Source organism: Strigops habroptila, chromosome 2 (assembly GCF_004027225.2).
Source record: "Strigops habroptila isolate Jane chromosome 2, bStrHab1.2.pri, whole genome shotgun sequence".
NCBI classification, from domain to species: domain Eukaryota; kingdom Metazoa; phylum Chordata; class Aves; order Psittaciformes; family Psittacidae; genus Strigops; species Strigops habroptila.
This window is the reverse complement of record NC_044278.2, coordinates 101,641,993-101,665,030: the sequence shown is the minus strand read 5'-3', so window position 1 is coordinate 101,665,030 and position 23,038 is coordinate 101,641,993.

The following is a 23,038-nucleotide window of genomic DNA, read 5'->3' as shown; positions in this document are numbered from 1 at the left end:
GTGATCACCTGAGCAAAATGCCATGACTGTTTCAAGAAACTGAACTCACCCGAGCATGAGCAGATGTGTGTTTACAAGAGAAGGCAATCATTTCTATGTCCATACTCCCCTGGCAAGAGCCGTTTGAGGCCATCTGCAGAGCAGGTGGATCTGTCAGTGCCATGGAGCTGAACAATTATCTGGGTGTGACCAACTTACTGGAGAAAAAAAAGGTATCTCAGATTGGTTGGCACCTTCCAATCTCTGAATTGCTGTGCTCTGACTGAAGTGCAGAAATGGACGTAAGAGCAGGCATCGGAGGAATTATGTTACAAGATGATCGTTAGCTCTACTTAGAGCTCACCAGTTTTCTGCCAGCACAAACGTGCCATTGTCATGATGTGGAAGAGGAGATCTTCTACTGAGAAAAAAGGACATGATGAAACTGGGCTGGTGGCATGTGCCTCAGGAATGCTATACCCCAGAGAGAAAATACATCTGCCAATAAGAAAAGCAATTATGGCATTTGACTGGATGTTTTAGCTGCTTTTGAGAGTTCACCACAGGCTTCTGAGTAGCTCTCATAGCTGACCACAAGCAAATCTTCCTGTCTGGATGTCCCAACTTGCTCACACTGGTAGTGTAGTGTATCTAGATATGTATGATGAGGCAGTAGGTTGTGGTCCTAGCAGCCACAGCAGGTGCCCTCTCAAGAAGCCCGTTGCCTGAGGCTGATTGCGAATTGGCTGCTGGCTAATTAGGACTGCATTATCAGCCACAGACCAAAAGCTGGCTGAAATCTGCTTGGCAAAGCAAGCCGATGAAACACGATCAAAGGAACTCTGCCCTTCAGGACACTGAATGAGCCTCAGCTAGGAATGCAGTCAAAAGATCACCATCCTCCTGGAGAGCTGACAAAGACATAATTCTTGTTCATCCAAGAACCACACGGGCTGAAACATTCCCAGGGCTGCATGGGGGATGTCAAGGCACTGCAGAGTGATTGATCTGTAACCACACACTGTTAGGGCCAGATATTTTTCTCTGAGCTGTATCCAGATTTTTGTGTTGGGATTGCCCCGACTCATGTGCAGGACCTTGCACTTGGCCTGCTGAACTTGATGAGGTTTGTACCAGCCCAACTTCTCGAGCCTGGCAAGGTCCCTCTGGATGGCATCCCTTCCCTCCAGTGTTTCGACCACACCATACAGCTTTTGTAATCAGAAAACTTGCTGAGGGTGCATCAATCCCACTGTCCATGTCACCAACGAAGTTGTTAAACAGCACCAGTTCCAATACTCACCCCTGAGGGATGCCACTGGTCTCTACTTGGACATAGAGCCATTGTCCACAATTCTCTGAATGCAAGCCTCCAGCCAATTCCTTACCCACCAAGTGGTCCACCTATCAAAACCATGTCTCTCCAGTTTAGAGACAAGGATGTTGTGTGGGACAGTGTCAAATGCAAAGCACGTTTCCACTGTCCACATAGATGACATCAGTTGCTCTTCCCTTATCGTCCCACACTTGGTGGGGTTTTTCCTAGTACTGTTTTTAATCACACTAAGTCAATCTTTGCAAAACACAGCATGCCAGAGGAGAGCTGACTTTTCACAAAGGCCGCAGCTTTAGCCACATCACTTGGAGACCTCCATGTTTGCAGAGCACATTGAAACATTGACAAAGACTGTGAGGGTCTGTCTACCGGGAGGTGATAACACATACAAGGTATTATTGAATTATCATGCCCTACTATAACAGGGAAGGCTGTTCTCTCTTACCAATACATTTATTCCAGTTTATCACAAATTTGTGATAAAAATATATATATATATTCATCAGGGAAAAGAGAGTAACCAGAATAGGAAAAAAATATGGCTACTATGGACACACAGGCCTACTGAATACCAAATAGGACAATTTAGTCTTTGGGACCGATATGTACGTTCAGGGACAAGTCCAAGAAAATGTCAAGATCCCATATGTATTATTTTCTACCTGAAAACCGTATTATCCTCTCCTTGCCACACCTTGCCTTGCCTTCTCCTGGCCACTATCTCTGGGTTTTAAGAAATGGGACAAGACCAGGTCCTGACCCATCTGCCCTCCTCCTCCATCACCATAAGGAGGCAACATAGTGGTTTGCAGCAGCTCCCGTTTCTCAGTGTGATCATCACTGACTCGCACACCTGCCTTTGTGACCACTCAGATTAGGGAAAATCCTTGGGTAATCCCCTAGCTCATAATGACAGTAAGTGGGAAAACACCCAGCACAGGTATATCCACCTCTGCCCCAGTCTTCACCATGAAAAGCAGAGGCATCAGTCGCACCAGAGCCTTCCCATGCAATGGTGGCTCTTGAAAAGCAAATGTTCTCCTTCTTTGGGTATCCACTTGCTGCAGTTTGCTTGGAAGGAACATTTCCTCTTACGAGAATCTCTCTCCTGACAGACATGGTGTGAACAGCTTTCAAGGTTATGCCTTTCTTTCTCATTCAATGACCACCAAATTATGAGCTCCTGTGCCCATGCAGTTGCTTTCTGTGGTTCCCTGCAGAATGAAGGAGGTTTATACAAGCATCTGTCTGCCCTGTATCCAAAACAGGGCCAGGGCAAGACCAACAAACAGAAAAGAAAGCTGGAGCCTGTTGTATTTCTTCATCTGGCCAGTGACTCATTTGGCACTGGAGTCTCAGAGCTCAAAATTAAAACTTAGATATGATCCAATTTGCAACCCATAGAATGAGGCATTTTCCTCTCTCTGTTCCAGGACTCTCCCAGTAGACCACAAAGGGTTCAACAAATAGAATACTATGTTTTCTATGCTATGTATAATGAAATTATATTCACTGCAGTTCCTACTGGGAGTTTTTGAACTCCAGGTTTATATCTTATCTTAAACAGCTACCAAAGTTTTTATTGCCAGAAAAGAAATAATTAAAGAGTGAATGGAGAACCTTGTCTAATAGATCTGACTATCTCAAAAGAGAGAAAATGATAGATTTTACTCAGATAATTTTCTAGGGATTGTATCATAGAGACTTATAAGATCAATTATAGGGCAAATTTATATGAAGCAAAGGTTTTTAAAAGTTACACCTGCTTAAGCCTATCAGAAATTCCTTTAACTGCTCGAAACTAGAATAATTGCCCATTAAAATAATTATCACTTAGAAATGCAGCACTAAAGGTAATAGAATGTGAGCTGTCAGCCTGCGTAATATATGTATGATTGAGCTCCAAGGATGGATCCATTTCCCGATTACAATGCAGCCTGTGCTAGAAGCTACCGTTCTTAGACAGCTACTGATTTTAAAAGAACATGCAAAAATAGCTCTATTATTCCTGATCTTTTTCTAAAATACTATCTCCAGCAGTGCACTAGTCTCCAGGGTGGTGATTCTACAGAGCCTTCAGACTACTTGTACTTTGGAGAGATCTGCTTGATATTTTTGGTATATCAAAACTTAGATTCTAATTTTGAGAGCAACTTGACAACTTACTTAGGAAAGTAAATTAAGCACAATGAAATGGGGAATGGCTCTGTAATAAGAACAAAAATAACTGCAGTCAGGAAATCTTTCCCCGTAAGGATTTACATTCGTAATAAGAACGCAAAATAAATCAGCTTGTGCGAAAGCAGAGCAATCAGCTCATTCCCCAGCATACAGATAAATCGAGTCCCATGAACTACAGCTATGTCACCCAGCTACCTTCTCCATGTTCTAAGCACCTCTGTACAAGGAAGGACAACCATTCACAAGAGCTGAGTACTCTCCTGGACCTCTCAGGAGTGACCAGTAGGGAGTTACTCTGGTTGGTATTAATCCCACTGATAAAGCAGTTACTTTCAGGGAATGTTTTTGCATAGTAAGGAGCCTGAAGTCCCATTCCAGGAACTGATACATTAAATAAGGTTCATGTCTTCACTTTGTCAGTGATTCATGTAAGCAGCCCTTTCAGAGCTCAGAAACAATCATTTAGCCTCTGATTAACATTTTAAACTCGGAGAAGAGCCTCTTTTTCTTTTCTATTTCTTTTTTCTTCTTAACACTTAGGTAAACATAATACTGGGCAATATTCACATACCAAGTACAGCTTGGCCTGTCTGCTCCCCTCCCATCAAAGCATGTATTGTTAGTGACTTCAGCACAGGACCCCATGTTCAGTTACAGCTTCTGCCTTTCAGCTGTATCAGTCGAGACATGATAGAGATAAGCAGCTCAATGCATCTCCCCATCGTTCACTTCCTTTCTTGTCAGCCAATGTCACCACAGAAATAGCTCCAAATCGGTCAGAGTTGTCCAGGGAATTTTGATACTGTCCTCCCTTTAAGTTTACTTAAAGATACTTGTCTAAATGGGCAGTGTTTCACATAGGTATTTCATGCACTTCATCTGCAGCAGTGCCAAGGTCTGTTGGGACAAAGCCTTTTGTGTGCAAATCTGCCACTGAAACTAGTCAGCTCCAGAAGAGTTTAAGACTGGGCACTTCATGAACTCTATGCAGAAATAGAAATGAATCTCCAAGAACAGAAGAAAAAGCTCATTTTGGACAATTCCAAAAGAAACATTCCAGTATCTTGACTCAGTTGGAAAGTAATTAAGATAATCTGGAAATCAGATTCAAAGTCTAGCAGAAAGAAAAGGCTCCCACTGCTGAGAGAAACAGCCTTGCAGGAAACACTGATATACAACACATACTCTGGTAGAACAGTGAGCAACTGGATTGTTACTGGGATGCTAAATTCTGTGTTAATGAAGAAACCCTATTTTTTTCACTAATTTACAGCTCTGCCTGATTTTTTTCCCTTTCCTTGCTTGTCATTGTCCTCTCATACACATTCCAGGCAGGTCTGCTGTAAATCCCTTTCATCACACTGTCACACTTACTGACATTTCAAGGACGTTTCATTTGAAATAAGAAAAACAGCTCTTCACAGCCTTCCAGGAAGAAGCATCAAAGACTGGCAGCATTTAAATTCATGTTGTCACATCTGGACCTAAACCTTGAGAAGCAATATCTGGAAACAGGATCCCAGGAAAACTTCTAAAGACCCTTGCACATTTTGGGTTCACCTGTGGCACCATTCATGGAAGCAATTCACCAATAGCTGGGTGCTATTATTTAACACAAGCTACTTCATTATTTTTTGTCCTGCCCCTCCTCACTTTTAACCCTTCCACATGCAGTTTTATTCATCCTTGGCATCTCTTGTTGCTTCCTCAGCACACAGCTCTCCCCAGTTTCTCCTCTTCAGCTGATGCTCACATCACAAACTCACTTTGTAATTACATTTAAAATTTATTGCTTCTGTAAATTACAAGTGTCATAACCTCACCTGGTATCATTGGTAGGAGTCCTTGAAAATTAATAGCTCAAGGCACTGGAGGATATGCATCTCTGTTCTCAAGCGCATTGTGTAAGTTCTTTGAGATAGGTACTATACCAGCAGTAAGTAAAAACAGATATAAATAGGTAAAAAGATGTTACTAGTTTATATGGAGTCTAAACTGTTAGGAGGAAAAAGAAAACTTCTGGCCCTTGAAGTATGAAAGGTATGGCTAAGATAATAACCAAAGGTGGTCCCTGGTAATGGAGTGTGTGATTTGGGCCTTTAAAAGGTTCAGAGAGGATTGCAGAAACACAGTGGTAGAGTAGACCTGAAACCTTCACGGTCAGATAGAGAAAGCCAGTGCAGCTCTGCATGAGTGGGGGCCCATGAAGGACAGCTGTGCACTGACTTGTGGCCTGGAACTTAGCTGCTGAACTTCAGCTGTGACAGTAGGTGGTCCTCCCTGAGTTAGTAGGTTTATCATATGCTGGGTTTTCTATTCAAGACAAACCACTTGCGAAACAGAAACATGATATGGCACAGAGTAAAAGGCCTTACTCAGTTTTGATCTGCTGGAACAGCAGTGTTTGGCAACCACAAAAGAGAAAAGATCAAGGAAAATAGATACCTGTGTCACTACTCATTATTTCTCTGCTTACAAAAAAACCCAAAACAACCCAAATCTGGGATCCAGATTTTCTTGATCTGCTCAGATGTCATCTCCCTGATGACGAATGTTGCTTTCCCATCTTATTCCTCTTCTGTGTGAGTCCTGTCCTTGTGAGAGACCAGACCAGCTGTCATTGATATCAGAAGGGACTGAATCAAGGACTCATTGTTTCCTTGCTCTCCGTCACTGTTCCCTCTCCTGGCTTTTTTCTTTTTTGGTTTGAAAAAGAAAAATCACACAATGAATGATAACGCCAACATGAGATTCACTTTACTCCCCACCCTCTGGAATCACAATGGAATTGTGAAATCACACTCTGCAACGATATTTGATCAATGGCGTTTGAAGGTGGGACAAAAAAGTCAATAAAGTCTCATTTCTTCAGAATGTCTTCTCCGCTGCCTTTTCATGTTTTCCCTGTGGGATATTTGGCAATTTTTCACACAGGGCACATAACCAAGTTGACTTATCACATGCAGTTCTTTAAAATAACACTGGAAGAGTTCAAGAATTGTACTTAACATGATATTGTGAAGAAATACACCAGAGTTCTCTTTGCGTTAGCTATAATTCCCTAAAGTCCCAATCATCTGTTCAGCTGGAGCTGGCAATTAAGCTGAAGTTGTTTAGGCAATAATTAAGGTTTTCCTAATGGAATTTTATTAGCAGTTCTATTTGGAGAAAATCATTATTTAAGAACCTCTCTCCAGATCAATGGTGTCTTGGGTTAGAAAAATGTCTCAAAAAGAGACTAAGATGATATGCAGGGCATTTTCTATGACACCAACAATTGGTGCCCCCTGTGGAGTCTGTGTTTGAGAAAGTAGTAAGCAATTCAAACAGCAATTATGCAGCATTCCCAGACCCTGCCTGCTTATGTGGTCAATAAAGAGAAGCCATCGAAACACCCTAGGGATGTACCTATAGATTATGGTTTGAATACAGGCCCTGCTCCTCAGCCAGGTTTTATGGAGCCAACACTGGGAAGGCAGAGGTCTAAACCACTCTCTTGGATACCAATGTCATAGGAGGCATTTGAGCAGGACACTGAAGGGCCCAACTATCTGTTACCTGAAGGCTTAGGCCCTAATACCACTGTTCATAGGGCAAGTTTTTTCATAAATAACAAGCCAGGTTGCTTTTATTACAGGTTATTTCATTTTTACTGCCTATGTAGAGCAGGAGTCCAGTGTCACAGCCCTCTCTGCAGAGGAAAACCCACTCTGATGGCCTCCAAGGTAGCTCTGTGTTGGCATGAGGTTGCGGGACCTCAGCATCCTACTTAGCATCGCTCAGTCCACATGAATCCACATAGTGGATCCCACTATGGTGGTGCTGGACATGACATTCCCGCAGCCAGAGAAGACGGCTCCCCAGCAATCTCTGAGGGACACCACAAAGCCCATCAGCTCTCCCTAGGCTTTTCATTTGGAAGGAAGCTGCACTCTTGGGGACAACTTGCCATCGCATTGGCTCTATGCAGCAACATCAATAGGCTAAATCCCCAACTCTTGCTCAGTCTCTGTTCTGGGCTTATTTAGGAGGTTGACTTCTGTTTACCTTAATAAATAACAAACAGGAGACAAACTACAAGGCAGAGCACAAATAGTCTCTGCCGTATCTTGGAACAACACATGAAATCGTAGCATCCTCACCCTCACTGAGGGCTTTCTGGTGTTACCTTAATGAAAGTAATTATCCTAATTGCCTGCTTTAAGTATTCTGGGTGCTGACAATAGTTGTGCCTTACAAATGGAAGCATGAAATGAAAAAAATAGATGAAGCAACTACTCTTATAATGAAAAACTTAACCGAAGTGTGAAACCCCAATCACAGCAGCAAGCCACATCAAGTATACAGCAAGCCATAACATCAGCATCAGACATTTCAAATTAGATGTATTTGTCTAGCACTAAGCTTTCATCAGTCCACAGGCCCTTTGGCCCTGCTTGTGCCCTGATCTCCGCTGAGAAAGCCCATGTCTCAGGATGAGGCGTTTGAGGGTCCATTTGCTTCCAAGCTCCATGGGATTTGGAGCTGGATATAACACAAGGGGCTAACCACATCCAGTGGAGAATATCCATTCCTGTGTGTGAAACACTAGCAACTTGCAAAGTTTGCTGATGTAGCTCTTTCAAAAGGCTATCTTCTACTGAACCCCTGATCATTTCACCTTGAGGACCACAGCAGAAGAAGAAATGGAATGCACTGCAACAGCACAGTGTACAAGGGGTGCCCTGACAGCTCCGTGTGTCTCTGTTGTGGTGCTAGCATGGGGCAGGTCTGCATGCCCCACATTTAACATGGGGCATGGAAAGCCTCAACCGAAGCCCTGGTGAACCCTTTCCTGCTCTGCTCAGCCGTGCCCAAGGCAAATAAAACCATTTGGAGGCAGCAGAGACAGCTGCTGGATGTCTGGATGTCTGGCTCCTCCTGTCACTGCCTGGAGAGGACACTGATGAAGCAGGCATTTGCAGCCTGATGAGAGGAGCTGAGAGGGGCTGTGAGAGCCCCTCAAGGGCAAGCTGAAGGAAGGCTGAAGAATCTTTCTGAACCACAAACCAGCACTGCCACAAGAGCAAACCTATAGCAGTGTGCCATGTGTGCACTTGAGCTGGGCATTCACCAAGGGTCCTGGTGGGCTCAGAGCAGTCTCTGACCTGGCATATGGACCCATATGTCCACCTGGGTCTAAAGCACAGTAACTTTATAAGCAGCACTAGGTGGTGAGGTGCTGGGGGCCAAAGAATGTTCAATTTGAAGAGCCAGAAGAATCCTATTAGTCCTACAGCCCTCAATCTCCCTGGGCATTTCCATTAGGAAGCAGAAATAGGGCTCATTAGGCCCAATCTTATTTATACCCATCTGAATCTTGACTAGTTTCCTTGCTGCCAGTGAGCAAGTACTTTGTATCTTGCAGGGGAGCCCTTATCTGGGGCAAACTTCATGAGTTCCTAATTTTTAAGTACAGGTTTGTGTGATTTCAGCCTGTGCTTGATTTTTTCCATAGTACGTCACTGCCAGGATGATATAGTGATAGAGGCCCTGGTCTGAATTTTATTCATTATGAAAATTTTAGGCCACCACATATCTTCAAAAGTGTATCCTTTTTATATAACTGGCAATGATTTTGTATGATCAGTCTGTGAACACAGGAGATTCAACTAGAAACTAAACTAGACCATACTCTGTTCCTTAACAATAAAGAACTATTTGTCCGTCATATCAAATGAATTTATGCTTTCCGTTAATTACTTTTCCCCTTCTCTCTCCCAACTCTTTTCTTTTCTTCTTTATAATAGTTGCTTATTTATCCCTGACTGAAGGCACATCCTGCCCCAGGTCTGTGTGCCAGTGTGCTGCCCTCCTCACTGGGTGATGGGACTCAGTGGTGTGACCTGCGTGTGGGACCAGTGAGGATGCTCCTGAAGGTCGTGATACTCTTTGCTCTTGTGCGTGCTGCAGCAGTGCCCAGCAGTGTTTGCCAGGACTATGTAAAAGTTACATGCACGATGCAAGCTTGTTTTGAAGAACTGCAGTGGGAAGCTCCAGTTGGGCTCTTGCGCAACCTCTTTCTCATGCCAGATACTTCGCTCTAAAGGCCCAAAACTTGCCAAAGAATCAACTATGAATGCACAGGCACACTGAGGTGCACACAGGACCTGCTTGTGCTGGGTGTCTGGGGCCACATGGCTCCCTGTGCCTGCATGCCTGGATCCAGCCAGGGTAGGCCACATATATGCACATTTGGGATGGCAACCTCCTGGCCTGGGCAAGCATCTCTGTTGCTTGTAAGAACAGAAAGCTGATTTTCCTGGTGGTGAGCATGGTTTTTTCATGGAAAGCAATTCTCCGTGTGATGCTGAAGTGTGGAAACCAGATAGAGAAAGAAAACACTAGGGGTGGGGAAAAGTTTCCCATGATTTTTTTATCCAGTGCTAAATCATTTTACATTCAAACCCCTTCTGGCCAGGTTTTCAAGGGAATGAGCTGGCACAGTCATGCTGGGGAAAGAGAAAAGCAGTTTTCCCACAAGTGCTGCCACATCCATCTGTCCATCCCTCAACACATAACCCAACTACAGAGCAGAGATAAGCTGCAGTAGTGGTGATTGTATTCATTTGGTAGATAAAGATGTCTAAGTAGGGAAGAAGAATTCACTCCTGCCTGGGCAGGGGATCCAAGTGGGCACACTCCTGCCATAGACAAGTCCAGGAGGAATGAGGCTTGGTCCATGCTGCAGCTCCAGCAGGGCTTTGATTTTCCCCGTGTGCAGACAGCTGCTTGCCTGCAAGTTTGAAGGAGAGCTTTTCCCTCCTAGCAAGCTGTCCCCTGCCCATGGTATGAGCACACTTCCAGCCTTCATGACCACATGCAACCAAACTGCCGACCCCATTCTGCTTTCTTCCTGGGCTGCTTTTCATGGAAAGACACAAAGAAATAGGGGCACCTTGTCCCATAGTGAGTGAGCTCCCAGTCCCTCCTTGCTCTTCTGAGCTGGTGCTGTTCCTGGGGGACGTGGCTGCAGCAGGGCAGGAGAGGTGGCACACGTGGCTGGGCAGCGCTGTGCACCTTTTGCTTTTACATTAAGGGAGTTCCGGCAAGCAGATCTGGGAACGTGCAAGCAAGAAGCTAAAGCTAATGAGAGTAAATAGCACTGCGTGGGAGCTGGAATTTCCATTTTTGTGGGGAATTCCCTGGTTTTGCAATGGGCTTTTATTCCCTGCTGGATCGAAACCAACGAGTGTTGGAATTTCCTATGAAACTAAGCTTGAGAAAGAAAAGCAGATCCTTTGATGCCTGTCAAAGCATTTGTTGTCATTTCAACAACTGACAGGGCTTTTTTTTACATTAAATGGATCTTGGAACAACATGTTGCCTCACAAAAGAATAAGCCAAGTATTTCACCATGGAACGGTTGAGGCAAAGTAATTTTATTACTTCAGTCCAATGCTTCCTTCCTTGCTTCCAGGATTTTATTTAATCTTTTTCTCTAGCTGTTCCCTTAAAAATTTCCCTTAAAATGATTCTTTCTCCTGTATTGCTACAGCTAACAAAGCAAAGCAATCTTACTGCTTTTGCAGCCACAAGTCCACCTCCAGCACTGCTTGAATACTTGAAAAACAGCCCTATGGAAATAAAAAAGACACTTCTTCCTTTCTCCCGTGTTTTCTTGAATGTCACCGGTGCCAGGAGGTGCTGGAGTTGCACCCTGGTGTAGGACCTGAGAGCAGGACTGGAAAACCCGCCTGAGCTCCCCTCCCATCCCAGGGCCCCCGCCAGCAGGATGGAGGGTGACACATCCGATGGTGAAGGATTCCAGCTGCCATCCAGGCTGGGATTGGCTGTGGGAGCAGAAACAAAAGCTCAGCCTCTGAGCAGCTGCCTTTGATGGGCTGACAGCTAAATCCTGGAGAAGAGCAAGCCCCGATGGGTCTGTCAGTCAGGCCAGCTCTGCACATGTATTTGTGGCTACAGGTTTTCACCAGTAAGAAAAAAATAGAAATGCTTTATCCAAGTTGTCGGTTTTCCATAGATCACGATCCCCCTGTGGTGGGGAGGTCCCGTGAACCCCAGCACTAACACTGCAGGTTGCACCTCACTAGTGGTAGGAAGGGAGGAGGCTCACAGTTGTGGGGTGTCTCCCCGAAGGCAGTCGGTAGCATGAGGTGCACAGCCTGCACCACTGCCTCTGAAGCGCTGCTTTTGTTTATTTAAGCAACCACATTCTCACTTGATGCTCTAATCCCCACCCTGGTTTTCCCTGGTAGCTGTGCCCAGAGGACGGTCCCCCTCCAGTTTTGGTGGGCACGAGAGCCACTGCAGTGCAAGCCATCCTGCCAGAGGAAGAGCGCTCCCTCAGCAATGTGAATCAAAGCTCTCGCCTTCTTTCTTGGCCATATTTGTTATTTCAGTTGAGTCAATCCCATCTGAATTCCTGAAAGCCAAATACCCTGATCTGCATAAAGAACGTGTTTTGTCTTTATGAGAAGAGCGATGGGGTAATTTCTTCATACAGCTTTCTGGTTGTGTCTCTACTAACTGCTTCTTTCTATTTAATTATTCATTTCATATCCACTGCCCCTTTGCTGCTACCTGAAGTACACTTCAAAGCTCCAAAACATGAGTGAGGCGCATGTAAATTTCAATGTAAATCAAAGCAAAGAGGAATTTCAGAAAGCCATCAAAGAGCTGCATGGAAAAGCTTCCTGAACCATCCCTGCTCCCAGCCAAGATGCCCTATGGTTCCTCCCTGATAGAAAAAAAATAAGGAAGAATGGTGCTCTTCCAGCACCACCTCCTACTCCGGGGATTACAGTGGGATGCAGGTGCCTAGATGGCCTGAAGACTGTTACTTCATGGGTTTCAATGAAATATCCAGGCCTGCCCATGAATCATGTCCCCCAAACACACAAGGGATCGTGAGTGGTGGCTTGGCTGTGAATAGAAGCTGGAGGAGAGCACTGGATCCTAACCCGCTCCCCAGTGGGGGATGGCCTCTTCCAGCTCCAATGCCTGGGCAAGCGGTGCTCTTTGAAAAAGTCGAATCAAGGTTTAAATCCTTCTATGAATTACCTGAACCAAGAAAATTATAATGGATTTCTACTTTTTTCCCTAGTCCATCAGCTCGATAAAGAGGTTTCTTTCTACCCTGTTAATCTTCAAGTAGTTTCCCTCATCTTCAAACCATTTATCTCAGTTTTGCTCCTCATTCTGCCTGCCCCATGCTCAGTATTCTTCTATCTCTATTGCCTCGCACTCCCATGTGCGTTGCCATGTAGGGTATCTTTCAGGGGCCATTCCTGACATGCATCCAAGTCATCACAGCTGTCTTTCCTGACTTTTCAGTAGCAGGGCAGTTTCTCATGTTAGCTGTTTCCCTCATCACATCATCTTTTATTTTCTGCAGCTCTGGCCCTGGCAGCCTGCTTTCCAGCTGGCTCATTTCCACAGTTCCCATCCCTGGGTTGCTGCTGTTTCTAATGCTCCACTACCCTGACCCGTTCACTGGAGTTGTCTTAGACGTGCTCATTCCTGGCTTTGGCAAGATGATGGGAGCACACTCCAGTCCTTGCAGAGTTTCTAGCCTTGTGCTTCTCCCAGTGCCAGTTCCACAGCCCTCATCTCTGCCATTAGTTCTCCACCAGGTTCTCATCTTGTCTTCATTTTTCACTTCCCAATTCCGTCTTTGCCTCTGCCCGTTATTTTCCATTCGACATGATGTTTACCTGCATGCTGAGTCGCAGCCCAACCTTCTGCTCTCCTGGTCCCACCTCATTAGTTATTCTCTGCAGACCTTCCTTCATCAGTGATACCAGGTCAGCAGAGAGCTGAGCTGCGGAAATGGCAATGAATAATTCCTCTGACGAGCACAGCTCCTTTGTGTGCCATGGCACAGCCATGAGCAGCTTGTGTTTCCCTGGACTGCCTCCAAGCCCTAACCCCAGTTAAAAGTCTATTAATCACCGATAGCTTCATTATTCACTTACAGGCCCATAAGCCTTAGGGAAGCCAAGCCCTGTGGATGTCCAGCATGGATCTCAACAAGCTCCAGTCCCACCAGCACCTGTAGCTTGTACCCAGGTCCAGCACTGGCGGTACCCTCCGCTGGGGGCTGAGAATCCATTCCCCATCGCTGAGCACAAACACCAGCGAGGTTGGGCTGGCTGAGCGTGGCTGGCTCCCATGGGGGTTTTGAGGGGACCAGGGGCAAAGGGCTGTTCACGGCACGCGGCTGGGAGCCTTCACCCAGCTCCCATCACAGGGCAAACCCCTGCTATAGACTTCTCCATAAGGAGCTGCATGGACTACTAGGCAATTTTGAAATCTAATTTCAGCACCAGTTAAGGCAGAAGAAAAGGTTGTCAGGAAGCTGAATAGCACAGGGAGGCCTCTAATGCTCAGAAATGTCAGGGGTTAATCGGGGAAACCTGTGTGCAGGACACCTCTTTCCCAGTAATCCTTTTAAATGAAAAATGGATATATAAGCTGAGCCCAGCCCTTCGTCCACTTGTAACCCCGGTCACAATTAAAAGACAGATAGACAGAGCAAATGCAAGCGAGAGAGCATTGCGTGCATGGCTAATGGGTTGTCTTCGCTCCCTGCAGGGATGGGTTTATTTCCCTTTGGCTCCAAGCACTGCCTTTGCACAGCAGACTGCAAGGATGATTAATAGGAGGAAGAAACCCATTGACCCAAACCAAAGCCCATTACAGTAAGTGGACGCTGCCCGTTTGATTTTGCTGCATCCTTCCTCCCGCAGCCCGATGAAAGGCTGGTCTGTACCACTGCTGCTGCTTGGAACCACTTTGTGCTGGGAAGGTGGGAAGAGGAGGGTGTCTCTGGGAGCCCCCTCCTGCAAGACCACAGCAGGCTAAGATCACCCACCTCTTCCTCCCCATCTGCCCATGCTTTGGCCCCGGCATATTGTGATATTGCTTCCTATGAAAATATGGGTATGTACAGTCACTCCAAATTACTCTCAGAAATCATCATTGTGATCAACACCAGTGTACAAGGCCATGCAGGGGTGCAGCTGGGTACATACAACCCTTGGATGTGGTAGGGTTCACCCCTGGGGTCTGCTTCACAGCTCACTGAAGCAGAAAAGCTCAGGAGGGGAAATAGGCTCTTGAAAGAGCAAGTCCTGGCAAAGGCAGGCTGCTCCTCTGAGGGGTCTGAGGACCCCATTGCCCAGTCACATCGTGCAACCACATGTGTGCACGGTTGACCCCATCTGTTGGCATTAAAAGGTCTTTTGGCATATCCCTATCATCTGGTTCATAACCAGGATTGTAGGTGACCAACCTACAATCCAGTTATCCTTTTGCCCTTGTAAAGCTTTCCGTTTATATTGCCACATAGGAGCCTAGAGGTCCCATTGGTGGCAACTGGCACGAGAGCCACCACTCCAGACAAGTGTAAGATGCATGCAGCTCCTTTCTTGTGATACCGTTGCAAAGCCCAGGCAGACAACTAACCATAGGAGCAGGTTAATCTGGGGTATTCACAAGTGGAAACAGGCATGAGGGTAAAAATGGAGCTAAAAAGATCAACAGGCAACAGACACAAATGCTAAGCAACGGCAAAAGACACCCTAGAAATACACTGAATACCATCCCAGGGCTGTTTTGTCTCCGGATGAAAATAGCTTGCAAGGATCTAAATATTGGCTGGATGTTTGAATGCAGCAGAATGGCATCTATAAGCCAGAGAAGGTTATTTCTCACCTGGGATCTGTTAAAAATGTTATAATAACAGTTTAGAGCAAGTGAAGGGTATTACGCCGTGGGCTTTTGGAGTCCAGTCTGCAGCACAGTTTTATCCCCTTAAAACCAGTGCTGTGGTAAAGCAAGCCCTAGTAATATCTAGATGTTCTTCTGCCTACAGCCTCACCATGGGGCTTATGATACTTGGGAGCAGAATACAGTGAGCTTGAATTTATGAGACTTGGAATTATTCCAAGGTAAAATCTCATGAAGACTTTAAAAAACCACCAATAAACAAACAAACCAACACCCCCCCCCATATGTTTAAAGGATCAGAAAGACAGAAAAGAGGATAAATGAGGCCCTGAGTTCAGAGAGCACATCCATTGGGGGAAAAAGGACCATTTGCCTCCCTATGGTTCAGGAAGCCTTCTGCATCAAGGCTGAAATTCACCCCTAGGAGAGATGTGCCAAGACAAACCCATGTCCATACACATGACGTGTGGCTGGGGAAGGGCTAGGGCTGGGCTATATGGCCCATTTGCCCCCTGCTCCCCAGTGTGGAGGTACCTGTGGGTCTGTCTGTGCCCAATGATGTTCAGGGCTGCAGTGATGGGAAGCTGCTGTCTTCCTCCCGAAACATCATGACGTGTGGCTGATGGCAGTCTTCTGGATATCAGTAGCTTGCTCTTGAAGACAGTAGACATGACAAAGCTTTAGGAGAAACAAGACATAACAGCACCACCACTGAAATGGTATCATCATCACCTAGACAGATGAATGTGTCCTCAGATCCCTCTGTGACTGCATTTGCACCATGAGCAGAGCAAAAGAACAAGCCACCAAGAGAAAGAGCACTCTCTCCTTCTAGCCTCTTGCAGGAGATCCTCAAAGGAAAACTATGGGAGAGGAAGACTGACCCGGCCTGGTGGTTGTCTCACTAAGGCATCCAGAGGGATCCCCATACCAGAGGACCCAACTCTGCTCTCAGAAAGGCTCTCCAAATTCAGAAGAGGAACAAAATCTTTCAGTGGGAAACTTGCATCACAGCTCTCACCATGTTTTGTATGGGCAAAGTGTAGGAAAAAAAGTAAATCACTGAGTCAACAGGAAGCTTTCCATGAGTTCCTGTGGGAATCAGATGGGACCACATTTCTCAGTACCTTTTCCTTTCTGCCTCTCCTATATATTAGCAACCCCTGGAGACCAGCCAAGTCTGCTTCCTGTGCTCCTCATTTATCACCATACTCCTAAAAATCAATAGCTTTGCACTGGCTACATCTGTTAGTGCATTATCATTGCAACAGGGACAGCTTGACTAAAGGAAGTTTCAGCTAATTAAAGATTGTAGGAACAGTTGCATTGCTGCTGGGTGTCCAGCACTCTGTAGGCCATTTCATACAGCTTCTTCTGGAGGACTCCAAAAGGTCTTGGGTCCTTGATCAATCCTTTTGCAGTTGCTACTGTCAGGATGCTCCTTCCCCCATCCACTAGTAGGAATCACTTGGATATGAACGAAGCAAGTGTCATCTACATTCAATGAGCTGGGAGCCCTTTGCATTGCTGTCAACACAAAGGCACTGGAAGGCTCCATCCACATGCAAATGTCACATCTGCAAACACTGAAACCTCCTTCATGGCACATGTGGTCCCTCACATAAATAAATGGGAATCAGCCATTCCGATTTCTGAAGTGTTTGCACATGTCTGCTCACAGACAACAACAGCAATTGCCAAATGGTTCCCAACAGTTGACTAAGGCAGCCCAGCCACAACTTGCAGCTTTTGAAAGGAAAAAAAATACAGCAATTTCCACTGTGCTGATAAACCCCAGGGTAGTCTGGGCTGGGGAAGACCTAGCAAAACCTATCAGGCCACTGTAGCACTCAAACAGTTCCTCAGGCCTAAAGTTAGGTTTGAAAGATTTAACAGCCCAGTTTGCACAACAGCAGCACGTAACACATGAGATTCATGGATTTATATAAAGTGGATCCTCAGCTTTTGAGACAGATGTAAGAAAAAGTACTGAGGGCTGAAGCTGAATAGGGCAAAATCATACAACCTCCTTTCCCATCTGCCCTTTTCCTAACAGGGATATTATATCAGCTTAGACTTGTATCGCTCTTCTCCCTTCTCATCACATGTGAATGTTGTTCTGCGGCTTGGCAGAAGCTTCAAAAGCAGAAGGACCAAAAGAGACAACGCACTGGAAGAGGAAACTAAGAGCAAGGCTGAGATGGCTGCTGCTGAGAGCAGACAACAGCCCTCCAGCTGGTGTTCCAAGGTGTTCATTTACACCAGCCCAAACTCAGTCATCACACGATGCACCTGCACGTCAGCCCACCTTCCCATCTATAATCTAAAATGGGTTATATATTGACTTGGAGAACAGCAGTCTCATTTTCTCCTTCCCTCTGTGACTTGCGGGATGCAGTTCTCAGCTCTTCTCTCTGAACCTTTCCTATGATTGCTTAGTAATGACTGCATTAGAGCTAGCAGCTATTACTCCACACGCAAGTACATCCTAAAAGATGCATCTCATGTGAGGAGATTGATTCCTGCTGCTTCAGCCTGGCTAACCAAATTCAGTATTTCCTACATAAAAAAGGAGTATATAAATACACAGACCAGTGGTATAGGATCCATGCAGAGATACAAAATGAGAAGATTATTGTAGGGTCTTCCTAAAGAAGTTGAGAGACCTGCTCTTTCAGTTACCTGATAGCACCTGAAAACCTGGTCTGATCCAGACCCAGAGGAGTAGGCGGGAGTCACCAGCCTCTGTCTTTGCTTGGGCCAGTGGTCCCAAAAGGGAGCAGTGATGGAGCAGACAGAGAAGGAGACACAGCTCCTCCTTCAGGCATGGCAGCATTACCAAGAGCTTCTGCTACACAGAAATGTGATTTTTCATGTTGATGAGGTGAATTTGGTTCTTCGAAGAGGCACAAAGAAGGGACATCACATGGGAAAAAGTAAATTTTTGTTGAATCAGGTTCAAACATTGTGGATGGATTTTCAGTCGAGAAATGAATAATGGCATCTACACTTCTGCATCTTTACTGTATCATACAGGGTTTGGTGGTTTTTTTCCAGTTTTCAGTTGAAAAATACTGTTTTCCTGACAAAACAAGGACAAAAAGCCAAGTTACTTTTGCAGTACTATGAAGCTGACTGGAAGTGCCTGTTTTGGCGTTTATCATTTGGTGAGACCTTATTTTCATGTTTAAGAAAACCACAGTAAGCACAAACATCCCGATGCAGGAATGGCAGCAGGTACAAAGGCAAATCCTGACCTGCAGGTGCTGTGAGCACCCTGTCAGGACCCAGAAAAGACATCAGATGAAGAGCCGCAGCCTCTGCTCCCCACACAAGTCACTTCTGCCTTTCCCAATAAAACCAGCTGTTCTCCCTCGGAGCATTTCTTCACGCAAAGCTCTTTTCCCCGGTAGAAACTGTGCTACTATAAAGAAACGAGCTCAAGAGCTGCAGTCGTAAAGGACTATCAGATGTCGAAACTCAGCACCTGCATCCAGGGATCAATACAGGCTCTATACAACAGCCTGCAAAATCCCAAGGTGCCAGGAGCAGTGTTATTTACAACCAGGCCTTCGCTGCTGATGCTGACACGCAGACACTGTGGTACCCTGCTTTCTTCCCCAGCCAAACTGCGCTCAGCCCGTTTTCCTCCTCCTCCTGCATTAACTGTGCTACCTTTCGCCTTGGAAGCAGCACCTCTGACTGTGCTTCAGGGCAGTTGAATGTGTGCTCTTTTCACTGTTCCACAAATACTCCCTTTTAGTTTGGCTGAAAATCCTTTTGACACCTTGGGCCCCACAGTGCAATTAGGGAGACGCAGACCTCTAATTTAAACCTCATGCAGGCAAGCGTGGCTGCAGAGCGCTCCATCACCGAGCCCCCTGATCCCCCCTACCCAGCGCTGCCCAACATGAAGCAGGGCACTGGAGGGCTATTCTGTTTCCTCATCTTCTCACTCAGCAGATAATGAGCTTCAGTCCGGGATTTTGCAAACGGGACTGGCTTTCCTCAAGGAGAGGTCTGGCGAGCAAGGGGATGTTCGTCCCAGACATGCAGGGACTGAACCGCTCACGTCTAAACACCTCTCAGCAGTTGAAAAGGTGATTTGCGCATTGGGTGCCAACTACGTCGTGCTCTTGGGAGCTTCCTTATCTCTGGGCACTCATGTTTGTTCTGACCCACCAACATGAGAACGATGTTTTGTCTGCATTTTTCCACCCGAGAAAGGAGAGGTGTCTCTCTGGATTTTGGAATCAGCCTGCAGGGACCAGAGGAACCGTTCAGGTTTTCCCTGGCAGCAGGTACATTGCACCCTAAGGAGGATGTGAGGAAGCTATCTGCTGGCAAACTCTTCCCTGCTGCAGCACAGGGGAATACCTACACCTGCCCTCCAGCAACTGTTTCTGGAAGAACTGTTATCTGACAAAAAGGAGTTGAATAACGTCTGCACAAACTGGCTCCCCTTTCCAGGAAACAGAGGGAACGTTCTTTGCTAAATCAGAGGGGAGTTAAAGACTTAGATACCACCACACCAACCCAGCATCTTTAAGATCGTGTTTCCTTAGCCCATGACCTTGTGCACACAAGGCTTGCCCCAGCAGGAGCCTCCTGTCCATTCAGGGACACAACCATACATCACTGACAAGACAGCCCTGCTCGGAGGCAGGATGCGTGTTTGGCACCTACACAGGCAACAGGTCATCACCCCTTCCAGCTGCCTTCATTGCCAGAGGTAATGAGAGAGGCTGCTCAGGGCCTGGCCACAGTCTCTGGGGCTCAACCATTAGTGTTCAGTTGATTAAAACAGCCAGGAACAGAAGTGCACACATGATATTTAACAAGATCAAAACCCTCTTCGTAGCTTTTAAACACTAGGCAGAAGAAACAGAGCGAACCAACCAACCAACCAGTGTCACCCCACTACCCCCCCTCCCCACCTAGATGAAGCCCGGGGGAGGCTGATGCCTTCACTGGCTGGCAGCACCCAACAAGGCAAAAGAAAGCCACAGTCTCAAACCTGGTCCCCATTAAGTCCTTCTGAAAGCTCAAATCCCCCCATCCCGCTGGTGGGAGCACACCTCTGGGGAGCACATGGGAGCATCTTGCTCTGGAGGAGCTACCTGCTCAGGCACAAGTGCTGGTCTTAAGGATACCCCTGACCCACGTCTGCTCTCACATCTGCCCAGGGGTTATTGCCTCCCTGCTCAGAAGGGGCAGTAGCTTTTACCAGTTTGGTCACTAGTGAGGTTCTTTGCTGCAAGTCTTGAAAGAAGCAGACGCAGCTGGGGCCTGGCCACAATGTCATGAACAGTGGGTCTGCCCTTTGCTTGGAAGCTCAAAGTGCGTTCCACTCCTCCAGGCAGCTGAGACTATCCAGCAATGGCCAGAGCCATGGAGGAGTCCTGTCCCCAGCTCAGCAGACAGCTGCAGGGGCACACTGCATCCACATTGATGATGTTATTCTCCAGTCCTTGCCGTGGGCTCTGCCCAGTACAGTGGGTGTCCAGTGGTGATCACTAGCGTCTGCAGCCAGAAGCACCAGGCTGGGAGAGAATCAGAACCATGGGACGCTTGAAGACTTCGGTGTTGAAGCCAGAGATGGTAACTTCTTAGAAGACAAGAAAAACAGAATCTGAGGCAGCCTTCATACCTGCTGGTTGAGAGAAGGCCTTCCCCTGGGGTACTGGCCGTCAACATGGCCAGAAACCAAAAGATTTTGTTGACATTGCTTAGTTAATGGCAGAGAAGACTCCATATTTGTTTTCCAGAAGAATACTCACTGAATTCACTTCACTGGAAGACAGGGCTGGCACAGCTGGGTGGATTTGGTAGTTCCCTTGGCTGGGCACTTGCTGACTCTCCACACTGACACTTCATCCCGCTTCAGACCTCGTGTTTTTCATCTCTCACCAGTGTGCACAGCTGTGGTGCTGACTTTTCCCTTGGTGAGGCTGCGGGGTGCCAGCTCCCTGCCAGCTCCGCTGCCTGCCACAGCAGAGCTGTAACCTTGGCAGCACCGGGGATTAACCATCCTCACTGAGGGACACGTGTGAGCTGCATCAGCTAAAGAACTGAAGCCCCATCTTTCTTTAATTTAGCCAGTGCAGGTAATGGGCAGATGCAGGTACCATAGACACTGTTACTTATTTCCCTGTCACGGTCTGAAGTCCAGTATCATCCATGCAGCAAAGAGCTGACTTTCAGTATCACGGATGTTTTTAAATACTATTATTTTTCAGCTCTAACCTCTACAGATGGTTCTTTGTTATTGTGCCCCCCCCCCCATGACTGGTGCAAGATCCCAACCCCCTTTTTGCCAGGCAACAACTGAAAGCCTCACAAACTGACCGAACATCACCCTCTCTGCCCCTCATTCACAACCTGAGCTACTTCATCCTGGCTGTTAGTTGCCACGCTGTGGGCAGTGGTCACTTCTTTCCCATGGCTGCTCTTTGTGGCATGGATAGCTGCTGGTAAGTGAATTTTCACCAGCCATTTGATGGTTGATCCTATAGTAGGTGCCTTAAACTTCTCCTGTTATTCCTTCCTGATCTTTAGTTCAAAGAATAGATAACAGAACAAAAAGAAAATTGTTCTCTGTTTCATCCCATTACCTTCCTCTATCCAAACAAAATAATAGCTGAAGAGTATTTTCTGCTAGAAGAGTCAAAACATTTACTACCTGTAAATTCAGCATCCTCTGAACCGATAAAAGCAGGGTGCTTTCCCCTGGCACCACTCAAGAGGCATTAACTTCTGCCCTGAGCAACTGCCGTTCATGTTCTCCACAGCTAAAACACAGCAGGTTACTCCCTCAAGCCTGCTCCAGCAAAGCACAGACATCACCCTGGCTCTAGCCAAAAGTTGTTCTCAGGAAGCAGCAGGTTTGCAGAGATAAAGTCTTACAAGAGCACATGATACGCTTGTCCTGCACGGGCTGGGGCTCATGTTATGCAGCTGCTTGTACATCATGGAGGTGTTTATGTGTCAGAAGTACTTTTCCCCTAAGAGTTGGGCTCTTCATTGAAAGTTAACGTAATGTCTGAAGGACAACAATTACTATCTTGTTGAGAAGTTTAGCATCACTAATTATAACAACTCTGGAAATCCTCTCAATTTTCATCAATACAATGATTGATTTTCCTTTCACGTCTTGCTCAGCTTTTCTCCTCACATTACTTCTGGTGGAAGTGAGTGCCACTGATTTCACAGAAACATGTTGCTATTGGATTTGAATTTGTCACCTCCGCTTTAAAGACAAACATAAAAACTGGGCCAATAAAGCTACAAGCCAAAACCAGGAGTTCTGCATCCATTTTCTCTGTGTTAGTTGCAACCGTAGCTAATTTAACCTATCATTCTCTCCAAACTCTGTAACGTTCCTGATGTCTCATTGTTATTGTTATTTTCAAAAACCTAAGGAACTTGCAAAAGTGTTTGCCCATGATGCCCAGAACTCAGTCCTGGATGGATCCTTTACATTAAAAACTGAACTTCATTTGTCACTGTGATCCATTCCATGAGCTTGATAAGGTTTCATCAAATGTTCATTATTTTTCATGAGCTTGACTTTAATAATCTTCACCATTTACTATTTCACTGGTCATTCTTTTTCCAGATTAAAAGAACCCCTTAAGAATTAAGAAATAAAAGAAGCAGAAGTCAATCGTGACTACTGGAAAACCCCAGAGCATAGAGAGGGGTTTGTAATTTTACAGTCCAGTATCATAAATTGTTAAGCAAATTAGCAGTTACATTGGAAACCTCCTCACAGGTATGTACACGTGGCATAGAGAACAAATATGCCAC